The following is a 10000-nucleotide window of genomic DNA, read 5'->3' on the forward strand; positions in this document are numbered from 1 at the left end:
TACCCCACTCTACCCCACTCTCTCCCCCTCTCACATGGACTATTCTCAAGCCACTGTGCCCCCACTCTCCCTCTCACCCCACTCTCCCTCTCACATGGACTTAAACCCCCAGCCACTAGATCCACCCCTCCTACCCCCTCTCCCCCACCCCGCCTCTCTATCACTCTCCCCTCTCTCACACTAAGTCACACATGCTAAACAGAACAAGAACCATCTAATCTAATCTAACATCACTGTTAGATTAGACGCTAGATGACGAAGTTGCTTTTGAGAGATTCGTTATTGAGGCGTGTATATATATTGTTGATGTAGGATGTATTGGTCATGTGTATGTAATGCCTGGACTGTATCCCTGATGTAATACACTGTAACATTGCTTTTTGTATTGGAGGGGTATATGCTGTATGCTCAGTGGCTTGTTTGCAACTCGATTAATTTTGTATAAATATTAATGATTGAAATACATATATACATTACTAATATATATATATATATATATATATATATATATATATATATATATATATATATATATAGATAGATAGATAGATAGATAGATAGATAGATAGATAGATAGATAGACATGTGTGTGTGTGTGTGTGTGTGTGTGTGTGTGTAATTACTATTTACGTGTTACGGGGAGAGAGTTCTACACTGGTGTCGCCCCGTCTCTCACCCTTGCGTGTATCTGTACCATGTCTTCGATCCCCTTTATATCTGGGTCGTCTCCATATTGTGTTTACACTCTGGGGTCATCCTACCTTAGAATAGACGTAGACAGAATGGAGAGAGTATAGCACCGAGCTACCAGCATGAATCCCCCAACTGGGGAAGTCAATCGTGTGAGAGCAGATTAAAAGACTTGAATCTATTTACCTTAGAAAAAAAAATGAGAGGGTTAAGAGGTGATCTAACACATGTATTTAGGATGGTCAAAAAGGCTTCGATCTCATCTTGATCCATCAAGTTAATTAAGACTTGATTCGTCTGATTTCGCGCTCGTAGTGACGGATACAAACTTATGGGCGAACGTCTGAACTTCCAATGTGGCCAGCTACTGCTTTTTCTTGAACAGAACTCTTCACATTTGGAATGATTGGCCAATTGGAGTGGTTGAAAAGCAGTGTTATACATACGTTTTAAGAACAGACTTGCTCAACACTTCGCTTCAAAGTGTACGACTGGACATCATATGGTTCTCCATAATCATATTTCGTATTTTATTTTCTCTGAATTACCTGTATACCTTCTTAACTCCAACCAACAATAATGTGTGAGTTCCTGATGTTATCTTCCTCTCTCACAAAACACCCTCGAAATGACCCAGTGGTCTGTTGGTGTCTGAATTCTTTTGCATACCATTGTAATGTGGATGTAAACACACACACACACACACACACACACACACACACACACACACACACCCGTCAGCCTACGCCTATGTGATATTCTTCATTCGACCGCGAGGACACTCCAGGTCTGGCGTATACGCGAATGATTATATACGAAAGGAGAATATGAAGAGACGCGTGTAAAAAAAAAAAGGTGGGGGAGGGATTATATAACCAGAGTATGTCGAGAGATATGATATCCGTCATACACAACCTGGGGACTCGTATGTGTTGGACCAATACACTCGCTGAATGATGTATATGACTAAGTGAACCTGCATGTAAGGCGGGTATGCGAACACAGAGTATAAGAGCTATAAGGTCCTTCTCTCCCCTGACTGGTCGGGTAGATTAAGCCCTAACGCCTTCGATAAGCTTGTATGCGCTTATGTGCCACGCTCAAGGAAAGACACAGCAGGTAATAAGGTATGTGATGCAGAGCCTGGGTTCACAGACATGCTACTGTGGTGGGAATACAAGATGTAAACTAACTGACCTGCCTCACACACACACACACACACACACACACACACACGCACACACGCACACACGCACACACAACACACACACACACACACACACACACACACACCTACAGTCGTACACATTACAAAGTGACTTAAAGAACAAAACTCATTTACAACTCCCCTCTTTCCCCTCATACACCTAAGACGACCCGGATATTGATAAACCCCTCCCCCCCCAACCTCCCCTTACATAATTTTCAGAACGTACAGTTATTGATATATGTAGATATACATCTGAATAAATCAAACATAGAAATATATATATATATATATACATATATATATATATATATATATATATATATATAGAGAGAGAGAGAGAGAGAGAGAGAGAGAGAGAGAGAGAGAGAGAGAGAGAGAGAGAGAGATTATAGAATAGGTCCTCACCACATTATAAGATGGTAATAGTGTCTCAACCCTATCGCAATGATAACACAACACTTGAATTAAACAGGTCTTGTATATAGCTTGGTTTCCCATTCCAGATGGCCCCAACCCCCGACCCTCAGAGCTACGCCAAGGTTCGGTAGAGAGAGAGAGAAAGAGACAAGCGTATACGCGTACGATCGAGCAAGGTAAGAAAGAGATACCATATCGTAGGTACCAAATATCTGGTATCCGAGCGTTGTAAGGGACGTATATATATATATATATATATATATATATATATATATATATATATATATATATATATATATATATATTATCCCTGGGGATAGGGGAGAAAGAATACTTCCCACGTATTCCCTGCGCGTCGTAGAAGGCGACTAAAAGAGGAGGGAGCTGAAAGGGGCTGGAAATCCTCCCCTCTCGTTTTTTAATTTTCCAAAAGAAGGAACAGAGAAGGGGGCCAGGTGAGGATATTCCCTCTAAGGCTCAGTCCTCTGTTCTTTACGCTACCTCGCTAACGTGTTGTGTTGTGTTGTGTTGTTGTTATGATGGTGTGGGCCAGGCTAGCCACACCTGCCCACGTGTGGGGAGGCGTGAGGCTGGGGAGGGAAAACACGTGCACACCTGCGGGGGATGGGGGGGGGGGTTGTTGTTGTAGGGGGCAAGGGAGTGAAGCTTGACAGACGCTGAACGAAGCACAGGTTCACTGCAAGGCTTGTATACCTCTCCCCCCCCCCCCCCCCCCCGATACCCAGGCGGGTTGCAGGGAGAGAGAGGTGTTACCGGACTCTGCCTGCAAGAGGGATTGGCGTCAACGAGACAGTGGGTGTATCATCGTCAGCGGAAGGCAAAGATATATATATATATATATATACATTGCGTGGATGTCGTGTTCCATAATACTGGGACGAGGCTGTGAAGAAACGACAGGTCGTCGTTATCCACACACACACACACACACGACGACAGCTCGACCACCCGTCGCACCGTACACATATGGACGGACCACGACCCGTCGCCCGTCGTGTCGACGTATGTGGAGGCGGAGAGGGGTGTTTCTCGTCGTCTCTCCACATGGTACGACTTGTCGTTCTTCGCCACCACACGCCTATGGTGGTAGAACGACCCATCGCCCTGTCGTGTTGGCACACATGGGGGCAGTGAGGAGCCCCCTCCCCTGTCGTTCGTCGACGGAGGGCTAGGACGACCTGTCGTCCACCGTCACGACACACACACACACACACACACACACACACACACACACACACACACACACACACAGAAGGTGGGGTCGTACGACCTGTTCGTCCGTTTTGTGTACACACACAACGACCTGGGTAGCGCCGAGGACGACCCAGCTGTGTGTTGGAGGAGGAGGAGGCAGAGGAGGAGGAGGAGGAGGCAGAGGAGGAGGAGGCCCGGGGGGGGCAGTGCGGGGGTGCCTCCTCCTCCTCCTTCTCCTCCTTCTCCATCTCCTCCTCCTCCTCCTCCTCATTCTCCTCCATCCTCTCCTCACCAGCTATATCAAACACCCCCTCCAATCTATCCAGCTGGGGCCCAGATGGTGTCTCTTCCACAACCACAGCCACCAGCTGTTTGTGTGTGTGTGTGTGTGTGTGTGTGTGTGTCTACACCACACCACCGCAGCTACCGAGGCACACCCGCGTATTGAGAGCGCTGTAGCCATCAGCACACACCGCACACTCCCTCCTCAACCCTCTGCAAGGCTGAGGAGGGAGTGTGGGGGTGTGGGTGTGGGTGTGTGTGTGTGAGAGAGAGAGAGAGAGAGAGAGAGAGAGAGAGAGAGAGAGAGAGAGAGAGGAGCACAACAGTTTTCGACTAGCAGTTTCCCCACACCCCATGAGTGGAGGTGAGGTTGAGGTGAGGTTGGTTTGAGGAGAGGATGGGGTTGGGTGGTAGGTAACCTGCCCCACACACACACACACACACACACATCGGACTCGGGACAGACACCTGTCTGGCTACGTGCCTCAGAACCCCCCCCCCCCTCACCCGTCCTCCATCCCCATCTCCTCCCCCCCCCTTTGGCAGAGGAAGAGAGAGAGAGAGAGAGGAGGGAGGAGAGGGGGGTCGATTAAGACAAACCCACACCACCACCCCCCCCCCACACCACCCCAGAGGGGGAGATCGTGTATGTGAATGCTCGCATAACTTCTCTCTCTCTCTCTCTCTCTACTCTCTCTCCTCTCTCTCTCTCTCTCTCAACACCACCCACACCCACCCACCCAAACACCCCCCCCCCCCCACCACACACACACAGTAAAGACAATGGTTTCCTTGGAAGTCCAAAGTTCTCTCATTCCTCCGCCAGCAGGCGCGCGCCCCAAACAGTGTAGCGAGAGAGAGAGAGAGAGAGAAGAGAGAGAGAGAGAGAGAGAGAGAGAGAGAGAGAGAGAGAGAGAAAGGGAGGTTATACCGTCAGGTTATGGTACTGATAACGGTGAAGGGAGGGAGGGAGGGAGGAGTGTGTGTCTGTGTGTTGTGTGTGGAGAGAGAGATAGACAGACCTAGAGAGAGACAGGTAGACAGACAGACAGACGGTCAGCCAGTCTGTCTCTCCCCCGTCTGGTGTGTGGACAAGGAAGCCAAGCAGTAGTCTAGGGAGGAGAGACAGAGAGACACACACACACACAGGTCATTTTAGATACAGTTTCCTGGGCGAGGCGAAGACACTTGCAGCTCCCCTGCCAAGAACGAGGAGGGAGAGGAGGAGGGAGGAGGAGGAGGAGTTCCTGCGCTGTGGGGAGCTAAGGAGGAGGACGAGGAGGAGAGGAGGTGGGACTGTATATACCCAACAAGAGCAGGAAGGACCCCTTACCTGTGCAGTTTGGTGAGCGTCCCCTGTACAAACATCTTCCTCTGGGATTCTCACGGTGAATGCTAAAATCCTGGGGCACGCCACACTCTATGAACGGAGAGAGAGAAAAGGAGGGGGGCGGGCGGGCGCCGAGCACAGAAGCGTGTGTGCGTACACTCCAACACCTCTTCAAACACTAGTTACACACACACACAAGACACAACGCGCGCGCGAACACACGACGGTGGCATTTCCTGGAATAAGGTGGACATGTACAGGGTGTCCGTGCGAGGAAGGGAGCCACACAGCGAAGTGTCTTCACTAACTCCAGCCTACAGTCGGGTGCTGCCAGAGGTACGACGACGACGACGACGCACTCCCCCCCCTCCCCTCCCCCAACACACACACACACACACACCAACACACACACACACGCACCACACCCACCCAACCCGCACACTGTAACACTTCGCCCCTTAAGAAACCACGCCGTGGACGCCCCTTGGGGTCGCCTCTCCTTTTTCTCTCACTTCACTTCACTCACTGCAACGCCACAGGGCCCGTGGCGGCTCCCTCTCTGAACGCCCCTCACAACGCCAAGCTGACGAGGTTTCGAGGGCTGGATTTTTCGGGAGTGGTGGTGGAGTGAGGAGGAGCGGTGTGGTTCCGGTGCCGGCCGCTAGTGTCTCTGCCGTCTGGTAACTGGCTGCTTTGGCCGGCGGTAGATGTGATCTCTAACTGACCCCCCCTTCTATCCTCGTTCCTCATCCCATCCCTACCACCGTGCTTGTTCGGCTTAAAAGCTTTAAAAATAGAGGGGGAAAAAAAGAATGAAAAGGGAGTGGGGAGGAAGGGCCCTCCCCTTATGGGCCCTCTCAGGCCCCTGGGAGAGGCCCCCCCGTCCTCCCGGGGCGGGTGTTCTGGTGTCGTCAGCGAGGTGGAGGGGCTTTTTGGGCCCCGGGGCCCGGGGGCTGTGCCAGTAAACACCTATTGGGCGGGTTCGCCCGCCAACGAAGAGGGAAAATGACAGGGTGTGGGCTCGAGCGAGCGGTCACAACCCAGCCAAACACAGGCCTCCCCCAGACTGACCGACAGAGACAATGCCTCATAATGAACCAACCGAAAAATTCTCTCCTCTCTTCTCTCTCTCCTCTCTCCTCTCTCTCATCTCTCTCTCTCTCTCATCTCTATCTCTCTCTCCTCTCTCCCTTCTCTCCTCCCGAAGAACAAAAAAGAAGAGAGAGAGAAAAAAAGGAGGAGGAGGGAGCATAGGAAGAAGTCAAGTGTATAAATAAATAATATATATATTATATATTATATAATATATATATTAAAATATATAATAGATAATAATTATGTGTTGATGGTTTATTAGCGAAATAGAGAGAAAGATAAAGCGTGGGTACATTCAGCGCAAGGAGCCAGACGCTAACTATATGGCACCCTTGTCCCTTTTACCACATAACCCACCCATCCACCCCCCACACACCCCCAAACCCCCCTTTCCCCCCTCTCTCTCTCTCTCATCTCTCTTTTCCATCTCTCATCTCTCTCTCTCTCTCTCTCTCTCTTTTCTCGGCATTTGACGAAGACGAGAGAAAGAGACAAAAGAGGAGAGGACAGGGGGGGGAGTACGACAGCCTACCCTTTTATACCAACATACCGTGGACCACACACACACACACACACACCCACACACAACACACACCACACACACACAAAAACACACACACACGTTCATAACCGGACGGTTTTGTGAACTTTTCTCTATCGAACGGTTTAGGGCATATAAGAGTCTCCCTGGTTTTAAATGACAGAACACACACACAACCAACACACCACACACAACACACACACACAGAAACACACACACACACAACACAGACACAGACACAGACACCCACACACACACTACACACACCCACACACACACACACCCCACACACACACCACACACAGGGCCCTTTCCCCACCGCTTGGTCCGGAGATTTCAACGTCAAAGGAAAAAAAACCCATCCGAGTTTTGAAATTGAAGAAAGAGAGAGAGGCTTTTGGGATGTTGCGGCGGGGATGGGGGGGGGGGGGGAAATACTGGGTGTCTAGAGGGGGGGTGGATGGGTGGGTTTGGTAGCCCGGGGATTTCGTTGAAATGTACGGGGCGGGTGTATTGGGAAAGGGGGTAACGTGGGCCCTGGGGGACTACTGTGAGACATGTCCATACGGGAGTGTGTACTGGGGTTTTGGTGGGTTTTGGGGTTTTTGGGGGAGTGGGTTGGCTATGGTGCACATGAAATGGGGGAGTGAGTGTACGGAAAGGGTATAAGTTTCCATACGTGTGGGACGAAAAGGGATAGTGTAGGGTAAGGGGGGGGTTACAGAATGAAATGGGTGGGGGGAATTGTGTAATTGGGGGGACGAGAGCAAGTATATCCTGGTTGACTGACAAGATGTAGTGGAGACCAGGTTTGGGGTGTTTGTGTAGTGGGCGAAACCACCACAAATTTTCGGAGGGGGGGTGTATGGCTAGTGTAGAGAATGTTGGGACCGAAGTGTATAATATATATATATAATATAATAAATATATATATATATATTATAAAAGAAGACAGAGAAGGGGCCAGGTGAGGATATTCCCTCTAAGGCTCAGTCCTCTGTTCTTTTACGCTACCTCGCTAACGTGTTGTGTTGTGTTGTGTTGTTGTTATGATGGTGTGGGCCAGGCTAGCCACACCTGCCCACGTGTGGGGAGGCGTGAGGCTGGGGAGGGAAAACACGTGCACACCTGCGGGGGATGGGGGGGGGGGGTTGTTGTTGTAGGGGGCAAGGGAGTGAAGCTTGACAGACGCTGAACGAAGCACAGGTTCACTGCAAGGCTTGTATACCTCTCCCCCCCCCCCCCCCCCCGATACCCAGGCGGGTTGCAGGGAGAGAGAGGTGTTACCGGACTCTGCCTGCAAGAGGGATTGGCGTCAACGAGACAGTGGGTGTATCATCGTCAGCGGAAGGCAAAGATATATATATATATATACATTGCGTGGATGTCGTGTTCCATAATACTGGGACGAGGCTGTGAAGAAACGACAGGTCGTCGTTATCACACACACACGACGACAGCTCGACCACCCGTCGCACCGTACACATATGGACGGAGCACGACCCGTCGCCCGTCGTGTCGACGTATGTGGAGGCGGAGAGGGGTGTTTCCTGTCGTCTCTCCACATGGTACGACTTGTCGTTCTTCGCCACCACACGCCTATGGTGGTAGAACGACCCATCGCCCTGTCGTGTTGGCACACATGGGGGCAGTGAGGAGCCCCCTCCCCTGTCGTTCGTCGACGGAGGGCTAGGACGACCTGTCGTCCACCGTCACGACACACACACACACACACACACACACACACACACACACACACACACAAGGTGGGGTCGTACGACCTGTTCGTCCGTTTTGTGTACACACACAACGACCTGGGTAGCGCCGAGGACGACCCAGCTGTGTGTTGGAGGAGGAGGAGGAGGAGGTGGCAGAGGAGGAGGAGGAGGAGGCCCGGGGGGGGGGGCAGTGCGGGGGTGCCTCCTCCTCCTCCTTCTCCTCCTTCTCCATCTCCTCCTCCTCCTCATTCTCCTCCATCCTCTCCTCACCAGCTATATCAAACACCCCCTCCAATCTATCCAGCTGGGGCCCAGATGGTGTCTCTTCCACAACCACAGCCACCAGCTGTTTGTGTGTGTGTGTGTGTGTGTGTGTGTCTACACCACACCACCGCAGCTACCGAGGCACACCCGCGTATTGAGAGCGCTGTAGCCATCAGCACACACCGCACACTCCCTCCTCAACCCTCTGCAAGGCTGAGGAGGGAGTGTGGGGGTGTGGGTGTGGGTGTGTGTGTGTGTGAGAGAGAGAGAGAGAGAGAGAGAGAGAGAGAGAGAGAGAGAGAGAGAGAGAGAGAGAGAGGAACACAACAGTTTTCGACTAGCAGTTTCCCCACACCCCATGAGTGGAGGTGAGGTTGAGGTGAGGTTGGTTTGAGGAGAGGATGGGGTTGGGTGGTAGGTAACCTGCCCCACACACACACACACACACACACACACACATCGGACTCGGGACAGACACCTGTCTGGCTACGTGCCTCAGAACCCCCCCCCCCCTCCTCACCCGTCCTCCCATCCCCATCTCCTCCCCCCCCTTTGGCAGAGGAGAGAGAGAGAGAGAGAGGGAGGGGGAGAGGGGGGGTCGATTAAGACAAACCCACACCACCACCCCCCACCCCACACCACCCCAGAGGGGGAGATCGTGTATGTGAATGCTCGCATAACTTCTCTCTCTCTCTCTCTCTCTCTCTCTCTCTCTCTCTCTCTCTCTCTCTCTCTCAACACCACCCACACCCACCCACCCAAACACCCCCCCCCCCCCCCACACACACACACACAGTAAAGACAATGGTTTCCTTGGAAGTCCAAAGTTCTCTCATTCCTCCGCCAGCAGGCGCGCGCCCCAAACAGGTGTAGCGAGAGAGAGAGAGAGAGAGAGAGGAGAGAGAGAGAGAGAGAGAGAGAGAGAGAGAGAGAAAGGGAGGTTATACCGTCAGGTTATGGTACTGATAACGGTGAAGGGAGGGAGGGAGGGAGGAGTGTGTGTCTGTGTGTGTGTGTGTGAGAGAGAGATAGACAGACCTAGAGAGAGACAGGTAGGCAGACAGACAGACGGTCAGCCAGTCTGTCTCTCCCCCGTCTGGTGGTGTGGACAAGGAAGCCAAGCAGTAGTCTAGGGAGGAGAGACAGAGAGACACACACACACACAGGTCATTTTAGATACAGTTTCCTGGGCGAGGCGAAGACACTTGCAGCTCCCCTGCCAAGAACGAGGAGGGAGA

The 10000-nt window shown here is 51.6% G+C and overlaps 1 protein-coding gene across 3 annotated transcripts in view; it reads right to left on the reverse strand.

The window, feature by feature from the left end:
* The window catches only part of LOC139751469 (nuclear hormone receptor FTZ-F1 beta-like), a 515727-nt gene that overhangs the window by 504547 nt on the left and 1180 nt on the right, over positions 1–10000 (reverse strand). Inside the window, exon 1 of one of the 3 annotated variants that reach the window (XM_071666906.1) lies at positions 5148–5246. The exons of the other annotated variants lie outside the window; for them this stretch is intronic. The gene's annotated coding sequence lies outside the window, so the exon portion shown is untranslated. Of the gene's footprint in view, positions 1–5147; positions 5247–10000 lie in introns of those variants that run through there. 3 annotated transcript variants of the gene reach the window in all.

The sequence above is a fragment of the Panulirus ornatus genome, chromosome 11 (assembly GCF_036320965.1).
Source record: "Panulirus ornatus isolate Po-2019 chromosome 11, ASM3632096v1, whole genome shotgun sequence".
NCBI classification, from domain to species: domain Eukaryota; kingdom Metazoa; phylum Arthropoda; class Malacostraca; order Decapoda; family Palinuridae; genus Panulirus; species Panulirus ornatus.